General features: G+C 32.4%; 2 pseudogenes; both read right to left on the reverse strand.

The window, feature by feature from the left end:
- LOC120428155 (COP9 signalosome complex subunit 2-like) lies at positions 1-3,883 on the reverse strand (annotated as a pseudogene).
- A 44-nt stretch (positions 3,884-3,927) lies between these two features.
- Positions 3,928-15,664, reverse strand: LOC128092993 (uncharacterized; annotated as a pseudogene).
- Positions 15,665-15,675: the final 11 nt, after the last annotated feature.

Consider the following 15,675-nt stretch of genomic DNA (forward strand, 5'->3'; position numbering starts at 1 on the left):
TACTAGAACACGTAAAGATTTATTATCTGGTAGATTTACAAATTTTATGTTTTTTTGGTTATGTTTTTCAAACTCTTGACGAATTCGCGGCACCACGACGAAATCGCGCCGGGAATCGGGGCCATCCGGAAGACGGACGTGGAAGAGTTCACGATGACCTGCTCGTCACGTAGTGTGCCACGTTGCGCTTCAGGTAGATCAAGGCCAGGAGCAGTTTTCCTTGACGCGATGTAGAATGTCCTTACGGCATCGGGACGACTTCACTTGCTCGATGCGCTTGACCAGGATTGTCCCGTTGACGCGCCTCATCACGATCACATCGAGGGCGTAATTTACAACGTTGAACACGCGCCCGGCCTTGTAGAAAATGCCCTTTTGAAAGGCATCGGTTCCGGCAAAAACGGTTCCAGTGAGTCCTGGAACAAGATAAATTATACTTTAGATTTCGGTTAAGTTTTAAAATGTTCATGACATACTTTAAATAAATACGTCAATACAATTCGGTTCCGTGAACAGAATTAATATTCCGACTAACTACGTGGGGTGGCACAAAACAGCTTGACTCCCCATCCCTTGCTACTTTCCCCAAACGACCGTCGTGGTTCCGGTCATGGCGGCCGACCTGGCGCTGCTGCTGCTGCGCACGATCGTCATCGATCGATCACGGTCAGCTCGAGCTGTTCCGCAGCAGGTTCTCGATGTGCTCCCGGATGAACGGATCGGCCATGGTGTTGTTCCGGTTGTTCCGCAGGATCGACTCGAACTCCATGATGTCGTTGTTCTTGTAGCTCACGATCAGGTTCGTCATGGACAAAATTTCCGGGCCGTTTTTGTGCGGTTTCGCTTCCTGCGAGTCGAACGGGTTGATGCCGGACCTCTTGAGCACGTTCGCGAGGACGAGGTATTTGAGACAGGTCGTGCGCCGGGACGAGCCGTACTCGTCGTAGTTGTTAAACGCCTCGAAAAAGTCCGTGTGTACCTTTTCGAACTCGCCTTCGCGCGCACCTACCGCCACACTCCCAGGTGACGCCCATGATAAAGGGGTGCGGGATGGCTGATTTAATGTGCAGGGACTGTTCGTGAAGGGCCTTTAGCTTTTTGTTGTTCTTAGGGCATCTCCACCGCAGAGATCTAATTGCGTGGCAAACCTATCGGTTGGATCCCCAGTTTTAGCTTTGCTCCGTAGCTAATACACGTTTTCGCACCGCTGGGAGCTAATTTGGCTACCGAATCAAGCCCACCGCGGGGATCTAATTTATTTATTTTCAAATTCTAGCCGTTTTGTTGATCGAAATCAATAAAACTACATTCTAGCATGATAGAACATGCTTCCAATTGCATTATATGTCCTAGTTGTTTGCTTACATCAATAAAATATCATTTCCAAAATTTTGAAAGAGTTCATCCGATTTGCTCCCGACATGTTTGCACCCCAACTTTCGCACCGCGGGTAGCAAAGCTAAAGCTAAATTAGCCTTCGAGTTCATTCAGCGAAGAAAAAGTTCATCGGGGATCCGTCGAGTAGCCAAGATAGGTGCTCGAGAAGTCCCCGAGCTGCCGGTGGCTAATTTTTTCAGCGATTTTTTAGAATTATTTGTCTTTGTTTGGTTGAAGTTGCATTTATTTTTATTATCAAATTTGAATGAATATTGAAGAAATCAGTAATTTGGTTCAAAACGACTTTATTAAATTGAAAAATTTTGTTATTAGTATTTTTTAAATAAAATCAACCACCTATATTTGATATAAGCAAATCATCACAGAAAATTTAAACATAAATTCAAATATATATCAAGAAATTTCCTTTGTATATGCGACTGATACTCACAAACGTTTTAATAATATTGTATTCGATATAATAATATTGAAAATCCCCGCCGAATCTCATGCAGAACTTTGAAATTAAAAGGAGAATGAGTAATAACAGAAGTTGTCTTTATAGCTGTCGGCCACTATTTCTAGTACCAACCAGCAACCTCTGGATTGTGAGTCCAGTGCGCTGTCCAATTGATCCATACGGATCGAAATGAAGTTAACCAGAGTGAAAATAAACTTGACAGTTATCATACAAATATCTGTTATCTGACTGAAAAACTCAATAGTAAAAAATCTTAAATTTGGAAATTCTAAATAAAAAGTATGCAGAATTGAATAATAATTTTAATATTAAAGTATTTATTTTATTCAGAAATTACAAGTCAAAATTACAAAAGCTTAAAAATGTGAAAATTAGAAATTCGAAAATATAAGTTTACGGAAAACCAGAAATTCTAACAGAGTTCCCAAATGAACCGGTTAGGCTAGGTTCACCTATAAACTTGGTTCGGCTTAAGCCTCAATTTGTGGTTCAATCCTGGTTCAGTGAACCATGAACCATGGCTTAAGCCAGGCTAACCAGGCTAATGAGAACCATAGGAATAATGCACTGTGTAACAAATATTAGAGTGTAGCAATGTTACAATGTAACATTCATTATACCGTAACATCCGTTACACCGTAATATGATTACACCGTAACATTGTTACACCACAACATTCGTTACACCGTAACATTGTTACACCGTAACATTTTTACACAGTAACATTATTACACCGTAACATTGTTACACCATAACATTGTTACACTGTAACACTGTAACATTGTTACACCGTAACATTGTTACACCGTAACATTGCTACATCGTAACATTGTTACACCGTAACATTGTTATAACGTAACATTGTTACACCGTAACATTGTTATAACGTAACATTGTTACACCGTAACATTGTTACACCGTAACGTTGTTACACCGTAACATTCGTTACACCGTAGTTTGGTTACACCGTAACATTGTTATACCGTAGCAGTGTTACTACGTAACATTGTTACACCGCACCATTCGTTACACCGTAGTTTGGTTACACCGCAACATGGTTACACCGCAACATTCGTTGCATCGTAGTTACGGTATAACAATGTTACGGTGTAATCATATTACGGTACAACAATGTTACGGTGTAACAATTTAACGGTGTAACAATGTTACGGTGTAACAATGTTACGGTGTAACAATGTTACGGTGTAACAATGTTACGGTGTAACAATGTTACGGTGTAACATTTGGATCTCAAGCGCGTAGACTTCTAGTAGCTTTCCCTTTTTAAGGTCGTCCTCGCCGTCGTCCGTCTGGCAGGATTGGTGCAGCTGTTTGAGGATTTTCTGGAGCTTGCCAAAGTCGTTCCGATCGAAGTACAGCTTCCCGAGCTTCGTGTTGGTTTTGAACCAGAGCCGATTGTTCTTGGCGTCTTTGAGCGCTTCCAGCGTGGTCTCGTAAAAGTTTTGCAACTGCTTCATGTTCTTCGAGGTCGAGATGTAGTCCAGAATTGCTTGTACCGGGTCATGATTACCGAGTAGTTTTTCTGAAAAGAATTCAATGGTTAAACAATAGATTCGAAGTCCCTACAGCGCCGTCCTTCCTCACCAATTTGAAGTTGATCTGAAGTTGGTCTTGTTCCAATGTAACCAGCGTAACGACGGGTAAGTCGATGCGGCTGACGCGGGCTTACCGCCGCAGGAAGCGATTTAACAGCGGAATGCCCAAGTCGTAGCCGATCGTCTTGAACTCCGCGCTAGCCTGCTTGCCGAAAATGTTGAACCGGGACCGGTTCGACGGTTTCTCGGCCGCGATCGTCACATCCTCCTCCCAGTTGATTTCGGCCAGGTCCGCATCAACCTCCGGCGGCGGGGCGTTGAACTCGACGTTGCTCGTGTCCAGCAGGGTGCGTTCAAACCCGTTGAACACGCCCATGATCTGCTGGCGCTGCTGGGACGAATCGAACTCCCGCGCCAACTGACTGTACACAAAGTCGTCCAGCAGGTTCGCGTTGTACTCCTCCATCATGGATCGCTCGAGCCGGATGTACTGCGAGCAGGTTGCGCTGTTTTTCACGATCGAGTGCACCTCTTCTTCCCATTGCGATCGACTTCCTCCAGGAACAACTGGCTGCAGTTGGGATCGACGGCCTCCTGGTAGCTCGGGAAGTAATCATCGTCGTCATCGACCTGCTGAACGACCGCCTCCGGCAACAATCAGTTCCATCTGCTCGCTCTCCCAGGCGTCGAAGGCTTGCGAGTCCAGCTGGTTCCTTTGGGATCTTCGGCTTGCTCGACGACGCCGCAATCTCGTTCGAGCTCTTGCGCTTTGGAGTGGAAATCCACGACTCGAACAGGGACTTGCGCGAGTTCGGGATGGTCGCGGAGAGTTTCCCGGGCGGCGATTCCTTCCGACTAAGCCAAACCATCCTGCACGGACTTCGCTCCGTCAGGGGAGTCCTTCTGCGAAATATCCAGCACGATGCACCGGCTTGTACCGGAGGAGGAACCGGAATAATCCTCCGGCTGGAAGAAAAGCAAGGGATTAGTTTGTTTTGTTTAATTCTAAAAATCAACTCACTTTTGTACAACATTTCACTGAAGGATAAATAAATGGCCAAGGTGCGATCCCAATGGTTACTTGACGGCGTTTCTGTGGCATAGTATGACGCATTCTCAGCGTGGTCAATCGTACTACATAGTACTTCTTCAAAACGTTCGTCTCTGCAATCTGGAACCGGACTCGGCTGGACTCAGGAACTTGTGGGCTGGATGGGATACGTTGACGATTTTGTTGGTGCTCGATGGAAAAGCAAAAAAAGAAAACGAAAAAAAAATGATTACCAAATTAAAATGTTTACACAAAAAAGGAACATGCTTGAAAAGAATCAGTTTTTTTTTTATTTTCTATTTGTATTTTTAAAGTATATATGTACAGTAGTTGTTCGAAAACGTAGCCCAGTCATCGAGTGCTGCTCGCTAACTGGGCTGAACGAAAAATAACGAGGGGACCACCGATGCATAATATTTTCCTGATGAAATATAAACATAAAAGTTACTAAAATTTATTAACAATGCTTACTTTTCATGTGTTAATCAAATAAAAATTTGAAAACTGTTTTTTTTCTATTATTTGAACAGGTTTTTGGCATCCATTAACCCCTCGGTCATTTCGGTTTTGTTTTTGGTTTTTTGACGTTTGTCGGTTACCGAACAACTACTGTATTCAATACCTTAATGATCAATGGAAATCAAAAAAGGTTTGAATTAAATGTAGACTCAAAACTAAAATCTAAATATATCGGGCAAAATACTTTTAAATAGTTCTTATAAATATTTATTATGAATATGATTCTGAAAGTTTGACTGTTGTTCTTCTTTTCTTTTCTAAAATTCAAAAATTCTAATATTCTAATATTCTAAAATTCTAAAATTCTAAAATCAGGGTGACCACTCAAATTCCATTTTCAAATTCCCGACTTTTTCCCGACTTTTTTCCAGACTTTTCCAGAATGCTCAAAACATAGACATTTCTTATTTAAAGAATGATTTCAAACAAAAAACCTTCTATAAGAAAAGTCAATATTAACAACCGAAAAAAAATCTCAATGAATTAAAAAAAACCCAAGTGTAGGTATTATTTTGTAAATATAGAAACTAAACAACAAATAAAGAAAACTTTAAAAATGTAATTTCATTATTATGATTCAGAGTAGAAACACAAACAATTAGTCTTTGAAAAAATAATCAAAAGTACAACAATTCTTATAACTTCCATGGTATTTTTTAAATTGGCAAATGTAAAGTTTATGATATTTTTGTTTAACTTCATCATCATTTTAAATCAAAGAATTCGCAAAAAAATAATTGCTGTTATTATTCATTAAAAGGATTTAGAAAAAATTCAAGGAATTCATAAAAGAAAATGTTTTTGCCAAGTTCCCTTTTTAATTTTGTAATTTTTGATATTGATTTTTAAAATCAATGTTAATTTATCGGTATGGTATGCAGTATTTAACTTTTTTTTTTTTTTCAATGAAAATTCAGTTTGATATGATTTTATGTTTTCCCACTTATTTTAAGCAAAATGTTTGAAGAGACAATTTTTTAAACAATCAAGCAATAACTCAAAATTTTTTGGATTTTTTTTTGCAATTTCAATATTTTCAAAACGTAAACAAGTTTTCCAATTTCGGATTTTATTCGATATTTAAGTTTTCCGCAAACTGAAAATCAAGCTTTATCTATGGTAGGTGATTTATCCATACTCACAAAAAAAAGTTCAAGGGCAACATTTGAAAAAAAAACATATTTTAAATTACTCAATGAATTTAGTTAAACAATTACAAATATTTACCCAAAAAAACCATTGCCAAACTCAAGTTTAAATATTCAATTATGTGACAAAATCAAATAGAATCACAATTCTAAGCTGGCCATTAGGCTCTATTTTAATATTAGTTTTTCATTAACTTTACCTCTTGTTTTATGAACAAAAATTAATAGCGATCATTTGATTCATAAAAAAAGACTTTATGAATAAGATTTTGAATGTCTTAAACAGCTTTTCCATACTCAAATATATTGAAATAGTGCAAAGAACCTTAAATTTAAAGTAAGTTACTAGAACAGAAATGAGTGAATTCAATTTGAAAATTGTACAAAATTATTCAAGGGTTAAAAAATAATTTTCAAACAAGTATGCTCAGAATTCCCGACTTTTCCCGACTTTTTGACAAAAAATCATAAATTCCCGACTTTTTCCCGATTTTTGGCGGATTTTGGCGAATTCCCGACTTTTTCCCGACTTTCCCGATTTCCCGACTTGAGTGGCCACCCTGTTAAAATTCTAAAATTCTAAAATTCTAAAATTCTAAAATTCTAAAATTCTAAAATTCTAAAATTATCAAATTCTAAAATTCTAAAATTCTAAAATTCTAAAATTTTAAAATTCTAAAATTCTAAAATTCTAAAATTCTAAAATTCTAAAATTCTAAAATTCTAAAATTCTAAAATTCTAAAATTCTAAAATTCTAAAATTCTAAAATTCTAAAATTCTAAAATTCTAAAATTCTAAAATTCTAAAATTCTAAAATTCTAAAATTCTAAAATTCTAAAATTCTAAAATTCTAAAATTCTAAAATTCTAAAATTCTAAAATTCTAAAATTCTAAAATTCTAAAATTCTAAAATTCTAAAATTCTAAAATTCTAAAATTCTAAAATTCTAAAATTCTAAAATTCTAAAATTCTAAAATTCTAAAATTCTAAAATTCTAAAATTCTAAAATTCTAAAATTCTAAAATTCTAAAATTCTAAAATTCTAAAATTCTAAAATTCTAAAATTCTAAAATTCTAAAATTCTAAAATTCTAAAATTCTTAAATTCTTAAATTCTTAAATTCTTAAATTCTTAAATTCTTAAATTCTTAAATTCTTAAATTCTTAAATTCTTAAATTCTTAAATTCTTAAATTCTTAAATTCTTAAATTCTTAAATTCTTAAATTCTTAAATTCTTAAATTCTTAAATTCTTAAATTCTTAAATTCTTAAATTCTTAAATTCTTAAATTCTTAAATTCTTAAATTCTTAAATTCTTAAATTCTTAAATTCTTAAATTCTTCTTAAATTCTTAAATTCTTAAATTCTTAACTTCTTAAATTCTTAAATTCTTAAATTCTTAAATTCTTAAATTCTTAAATTCTTAAATTCTTAAATTCTTAAATTCTTAAATTCTTAAATTCTTAAATTCTTAAATTCTTAAATTCTTAAATTCTTAAATTCTTAAATTCTTAAATTCTTAAATTCTTAAATTCTTAAATTCTTAAATTCTTAAATTCTTAAATTCTTAAATTCTTAAATTCTTAAATTCTTAAATTCTTAAATTCTTAAATTCTTAAATTCTTAAATTCTTAAATTCTTAAATTCTTAAATTCTTAAATTCTTAAATTCTTAAATTCTTAAATTCTTAAATTCTTAAATTCTTAAATTCTTAAATTCTTAAATTCTTAAATTCTTAAATTCTTAAATTCTTAAATTCTTAAATTCTTAAATTCTTAAATTCTTAAATTCTTAAATTCTTAAATTCTTAAATTCTTAAATTCTTAAATTCTTAAATTCTTGAATTCGTATATTTTTTTATCCATAGTTTCTAAGAACTTCTCGATATTAATGACTTTTTCGATATCTTTTAAAATTAACTGTATTAAATTTGTCTTAAAATTTTGCTTTCAAGATAGAATTTCCTGTGCTATTTTAGATTTTTTTAAAGAGCCCATGAAATTGAGTAGTTTAGGTGAGAAGGTATTAATACTATTGAGGGAAAATATTAAAAATTAAAAGTACTGTTACAGTAAGTGTTGTCAGTATATAAAGTATTTAAATTTTGTTTGAATTAATCAAGGCAATCGAAGTATTGAAGTTTTCCAAGTATTCAAAGAATTTAATGTGTTGAGTATTGTAATGTGCGTTTCAAGCATTTCAGCAATTTCAAGCATTTGAAGTATTTAAACTATTAAATGTATTCAAATATTTCAAATATGTTAAGTATTTAAAGTACTTCAGGTATATGAAGTATTTAATAGTATTCTTCGTATTCAAAGGATTAAAATAATTCAGGTACCTATTTAAAATATTTAAAGTATTTCAATGAATTTATGTTTTGAACGTAGTTTTTTTTAAATATCAAGTATTTCAAATATTTGAAACTAGTTTTTCAAGTATATGAAGTATTTGAAGTATTGCAATTATTTAATGTATTAGAATTGTTCAAATATGTCAAATATTTGAAGTAGGGGAACTATACCCTTTTTCAGCCTATTTCTATTATCGGCCTATCAGCACTTTGATCAAGAATTAAAGCTTTTATAAAGTGTTTTTGACTGATCCAAAGTAATAAATAGCTCAAATAAAAGTGAGCAAGCAACTCTCCATTGTTGATACATCTAAAAATGTTGATTTAATAGCGGAAAACGGCGAAAGTGATGAGAATTGATCGAACGGCTTAGAGTGATTAAAATGGGTATATTTCCCCTAAATAAAGTACATCTAGTAAATCAAGTATTTCAAGTATTGCAAGTTTTTCAATTATTTCAAATATTTGATGTATTCAAAGGACTACACAATTCAAAGAATACGAAATATTTTAAGTTTTAAACGTATATCAATTATTTTAGGCATTGATTAAATTTCAAGTATTTTAAGTATTTGAAGTTTATCAAGTATTTTAAGAATATTAAATATTTAAGTATTAAAAGTACTCTAAGTATTACAAGTATTTTGAGTGTTTCAAAAATTTCAAATACATCAAGTATTTAATTAACTTCAAATATTCAAAGTACCCAAAGTATTTGAAGTAATAAAATATTTAAAGTTTTTAAGGGTGCACAATAGCGTGGCTCACGGATATATGAAAAAGACAAAAGTGTTCAATTTCGAACGCCTCGACCGAAATTTTGTAGCATTATAACCGCAGAAGCTAGCCTGAAATTTTGAGCGCATTTTGTTAATGTTTAGTTGTTCCACTCTTAATCTGAAGTTATAAAGAAATTTCATTAAATTTAATTTATTTATTTTCAACTTTTTAACTCTTCTTTGAGAAAGTTTTCCTATGCCGTATGATTTTTTTCAGAATAGAGGTTTCTCATAGGTTTTGATCCGGGGAACAACTTTGTAGAACATCGCAAAGCGCTAGGAATTAATCCCATAAAGATACAGACAAATTTTTAGAGAACGTTGAATTTTGTTTCCGTACTCCAAAAAATATCCTGTATCTTTTCGGGATCAATTATTAGCGCTTTGCGATGTTCTACAAAGTTGTTCCCCGGATCAAAAACTATAAGAAACCTGAGAATAGGAAATTTTTAGAAGTTCCATACTAACTTCAGGTCAATGGTGGAAGTACTAAACCTTAACCAAATACGCTCAAAATTTCAGGTTATGTTCTGGGGCCATATTGCTACAAAATTCCGGTCGAGGCGTTCGAAATTGAACACTTTTGTCTTTTTCATATATCTGTTAGCCACGCTAGTGCACAACAACGAAAGAAGTTGTTGTCTTCTTATTCCAAAATTGTCAAACTTACGGACCCAATCCTGCAATAGTGGGATTGTAAAATTAATCAAACTATGATGAAAATTACTTTGTAAACTCTAGGTGATGAATAAAAAAATATTTCGATAGTAGCCGTAGTTTTGAAGACACTAAAATTTCTGTAACAAAAATCTGGGTGCAAAAGCTCTGGTTGATGTGCACCGTACAAGAATTTAAAGTCTTAATGTATTTAAAGTATTCAAAGTATTTCAATTATTTTTAGTGTTAAATGTATTGAAAGTATTTCAAGTGTTTAAAACATTTCAAGTATTTGAACTATATCAAGTATATAAAGTATATAAAATCTTTAAAGTGTTTCAAATATTTTGAATTTTTAAAAGAATATAAAGAACTTCCAGAGTTTCAAGTATATAAAGAATTCAAAGTATTTAATGTTTTCAAAAATTTCTAATGTTTTTAGTATTTGAAGAATATCAAGTACATCAAATACTAAAAACAAAGTATTTCAAACATGCAAATATTACAAATGTTTTGATTGTTTAGAGTATTTAATGTACTAATAACTAATATGTACTAGTGTTTAAAGTATGTAAAGTATGTAAAGTGCTCTGGATTTCTAGATTAAATTTTCAAAAGGTCCTATCAGCATAGGAAACCCACGACTCAAAGGATGTTTTGAAAATTTACTCTAGATTCAAAGTATTTCAAGTATTTCAAGTATTCCAAGTATTTAAATTAAAGTATTTAAAGTATTGAAAGTATTGAAAGTATTTAAAGTATTTAAAGTATTTTTTAAAGTATTTAAAGTGTTTAAAGTATTTAAAGTATTTAAAGTATTTAAAGTATTCAAAGTATTCAAAGTATTCAAAGTATTAAATGTATTAAAAGTATTAAAAGTATTTAAAGTTTTTAAAGTATTTAAAGTATTTAAAGTATTTAAAGTATTTAAAGTATTTAAAGTATTTAAAGTATTTAAAGTATTTAAAGTATTTAAAGTATTTAAAGTATTTAAAGTATTTAAAGTATTTAAAGTATTTAAAGTATTCAAAGTATTCAAAGTATTCAAAGTATTAAAAGTATTAAAAGTATTAAAAGTATTTAAAGTTTTTAAAGTATTTAAAGTATTTAAAGTATTTAAAGTATTTAAAGTATTTAAAGTATTTAAAGTATGCAAAGTATTTACAGTATTTAAAGTATGCAAAGTATTTAAAGTATTTAAAGTATTTTTTAAAGTATTTAAAGTATTTAAAGTATTTAAAGTATTTACAGTATTTACAGTAATTAAAGTATTTAAAGTATTTAACGGTGCACATCAACCAGAGTTTTTGCACCCAGATTTTCGTTACAGACATTTTAGTATCTTAAAAACTACAGGTACTATTGAAATATTTTTGTATTCATCCCCTAAAGTACTGTCCACAAAGTAATTTACAATAAAGTATGATTAATTTTACAATTCCGTTATTGCAGGATTGAGTCCGTAAGTATGACAATTTTGGAATAAGAATACAACAACTTCCTTCGTTGCTGTGCACCCTTAAAGTGCTTAAAGATTTAATGTGATTTAAAGTATTTAAGTGCTTAAAGTGCTTACAAAGGACTAAAATATCTAAAGAATTTAAAATATTCAAAGTATTTAAAGTGTTTCACTTATTTCAAGCATTGAAGGCATTTCAAGTTTTTTTTGAAGTTTATCAAGTATTTCAAGAGTTTATTATTTTAAGTATTTAAAGTACTTCAAGTATTAGAAGTATGTTATTTATTTCAAATATTCAAGGTACTCAATGTATTTGAAGTAATCAAATATTTTAATTATTTACATTATTTAAAGTACTTCAGTATGGCAAGAATTTAATGTATTAAAAGTATTAGTATTCAAAGGACTAAGACTATTGAAAGTATTCAACAAATTTCAAGGATTTCACTTTTATGTATTTTATGTATTTTAAGTATATCAAATACTGTTGTAAGTATTCAATGAGTTCAAGTAATCAAAGTATTCAAAGGAATTAAAGTATTCAAAGTTGATTCAAAGTAGTTTAACAATTATTGAAATTCAAAATATTTGAAGTATTTCAAAAAATTCAGTAATTGCAGGTGCGTAAAATATTTCAAGTACTTAAAGAGTTCAAAGTATTTAAATATTTTAAATATTTAATGTTTTAAAAGAACTTCAAGTATTTAAAGTATTTGAATTACATCAAGATTTCATGTATTTTATTTATATCAAGAATTTTAATTATTAAAGTATCCAAAGTATTAATAAAATTTCATATATTCCATCAAATATATCAAGTAGTTAATGTTCGTCATGTACTTCAATTGTTCGAAGTATACCAAGTATTTCAATTGTATAAAGAATATCAAATTTAAAATTGAGGTGAAAAGTCATTGATTGTGGTTGGACACTCAATAATATTTTAACTGAATGAATGTACATGGAAAAGAAAATCTGAATAAATATTAAAAAAGAATTTCAAATATTTTAAGTATACTTAGCATTCTAAGTATTTGAAGTTTATTAAGTTTTCAAACTTTTAAGTATTTAGGTATTCAAATTCAAAGTATTTGTTAAATATTTCAATTTAAAATATATTACATTTTTTTGATTATTTAAATTTTCAGTTAAAGTGTCCAAAGTATTCAAAGTATTAAAAATATTTCAAGTATTTCACTTCACTTAAGTATTAAAAAAAATAAAAATATTCTAATTATTCTATGTATTGTAAGTATATCAAGTAGCTGAAGTGCATTACGTATTTCAAGTGTTTCAAGTTTTTTAAAAAGATTTTCAAGTATTTGAAGAATTTTAAGCATGTCATGAATTTTAAGTTCAGTGGACTCTCTCGTTGTCGATATTGAAGGGACCGTCGAGAGCGGGAGTTATCAAATTATAGAACGAAAAATCGAAGCAATCTATTTGAAGGGACTAAAAATTTCAAATATTTGCAACGGCCTTAATGTATTTAAAATATCTGAAGTACAATAATTTCATGTATTTAAAGTATTCAAATATTTCAAATTTATAAAGTATTTAAATATTTGAATAACTCAACATTTGCTTTGAATGTTTAAAATACTTGAAATCCTTAAAATAAATAAAATACTGTGATTAATGACTAGATATCAGGAGTTTTTTTAAAAGGTCCAATAAACCAAATTTTCAGTTTTTGCTTTTTTTAATACCCTTAACTCAAGGCGGTTTCTAAAACACCCAGAAAGCAGAAACTGGAAATTTATTGGACCATTTTTTTGTTTTTAAAAATCCAGATATCCAAAATACTTAATCATACAAATTTCTGCATTTCTGTTTGACCCAATCTCACTCTTAGTACTCTTATGTTTGTTATATTTAAAATACTTGATACATTTGAATTTTTCAACAAATTTATTTACTTAATATATTTTCATAATTTGAAATTGATTTATAATTTTTGATATTAATATATCGTCAATTATTCGGAACATTCAATAGAATCATTGCAATTTATGTAAATACTTAAAAAAAAATGAATTCTTTTGTAAACTCCTTTGATACTTTCAAAACACAGGAAATATAAAATTTACTTAAAATACTTGAACACATAAAATTCTATAAAATTCTTTCAAGACTTCCAGTTTTTAAATGAGTTAGGAAAGGATATCATTGTATTTATAAAACTTTGAATACCAGAAATGCTTTAAATACTTGAAAGAATTGAAGTTAAAATACTTAATAAATTTGGAAATATTTGAATTGCTTAATTATTCGAATCTAATCAATACTTCGGCGGCAGGCTTAACCGAATGGTTACGCTGTCCGCTTTGTAAGCAGATGATCATGGGTTCGATTCCCATCTGCTCCAACATTCCATCGGGTGGGGAAGTAAAACGTCGGTCCCGGCCTCGGTTGTTGTTAGGCCGTTAAGTTATTCCAGGTGTAGGAGTCGTCTCCATGCCATAAGTACAAACAACACACCAAACCAAGCCTACTCCGGTGGAATCGCTGGTGGCGGTTGGACTCGCAATCCAAAGGTCGTCAGTTCGAACCCTGGGGTGGAAAGTTCCTTGGAGTAGAAAGAGGTTTTGGTCCACCTCCCCATTCAAGCCTTCGGACTCCTAAGCTCGAGCAGAAACTTGCAATAAAGACCACAAAAGACCTTGGGGTCGTGAATGTGTGTGGATGTTTTGATTTTTTGATTACACCAATTTATTAGAATATTTTGAAGAACTTAAAACACTTCCAATATTCGAAATGGTATGAATTTTTTAAATCTCTGAAAATACATTAAATGCCCAAAATATTCCGAATACTTGAATACTTTCAAATCATTAAAAACCTAAACATTTTAATTTGTTGCATCAATAATTAATAATCAATAAAATCATACTAAAATTTAATTTAATGTGAAACATTATAAACTTGACACTTATCATTTGCAATAAAAGAAATCGAGAAATGGTCTGATTCTACTTACCCGTTATAGGGGAACTATACCCTTTCTCAGCCTATTTCTATTATCGGCCTATCAGCACTTTGATCATGAATTACAGCTTTAATAAAGTGTTTTTGACTGTTCCAAAGTAATAAATAGCTCAAACAAAAGTGAGCAAGCAACTCTCCATTGTTGATACATCTGAAATATTGATTTAATAGCGGAAAACGGCAAAAGTGATGAGAATTGGTCGAACGGCTTAGAGTGATTAAAATGGGCATATTTCCCCTATTAACCTTATGTGTTCCATCTTCAGGGCAAACTCGTTTGTCTCCTAGAACTGCTGCTCAGTTATTTAAAGCGGAAGAAAATATCCAGGACATGTTAGTCCTACCCGAACACCTTCCGGTTGTCCCGGCCAGCCTCAAAGATTCTTCTTTTTCTCGCGGTGATCATATGAACCTTCTGGTTCCAGTTTGAGTTTTCTTCGTATAATTTTTGTTCACTTTTTCTTCCTCTGAATTGCTTTTTATTCCTTTTATCAATTCGCACCATTCCACAACACCCCACCTCCCCCTCCCCCTCACAATCAATCAACATCACAAAATCGCGCGAGCAAGTTCAGCCCGCTTCTCCGCCGCAGTTCTTAACTAGCAGCTCCACCACGTCAGGTCGCCGCGGGTCTTCCCCCACGCCAAGCGATCCCACCACCATCCCAGCCCATGATCCAGCACGTCCCACCGAGTGCTGTCGTTTTCCACTGATAGCCGCCCCCAGCCAGGGCTCGGTCTGATGGCCCAGATGGCCGCTACAGCGGTAGGTGTGGCGATCGTTTTCGCCGTCGGTCACACTACCATGACCATGACCGGACTGTTCTCCGGTTCGGAATCGAATGAAACGGTACCGGTTCCACGCCTGTCCCGCAGATTGCTGCTGTCCCGGAAGCGCACGGCAGCGGGCATTTCTTTTCGAGCGCCCAGAACTCTTTTTCCCGATCCGGCAAAAAAAAAACGGCACTACCGCAGTCCGCACACGGCACTCTTCCGGCAGCTATTTTTCCGATTTTTATTTAAAAAACCACAACACGTACCAAGAACCGGAACATGGTCCACGCCGTGTTCCAGATTCCACGAAGAACCGAACGAACCTGCACGCGGTAGAGAAAACGTAAACATTTTAAATTTGGCTAAGTCCAAATCTGACAGCTCGCTGCTGCGTCAGAAATGCAATATTTCAGCTGTTTTCAGAGGGTTCTGTGCATCACCGCTAGGAGGCGTCATAATTTGAGCCATGCGACCTCTTTTTTTGGAAACGCGAACTAATTTGGCTCGACTTGGATTTTGGCTGTTTTACTGGG

The sequence above is a fragment of the Culex pipiens genome, chromosome 2, assembly GCF_016801865.2.
Source record: "Culex pipiens pallens isolate TS chromosome 2, TS_CPP_V2, whole genome shotgun sequence".
Classification (NCBI taxonomy): Eukaryota; Metazoa; Arthropoda; class Insecta; order Diptera; family Culicidae; genus Culex; species Culex pipiens.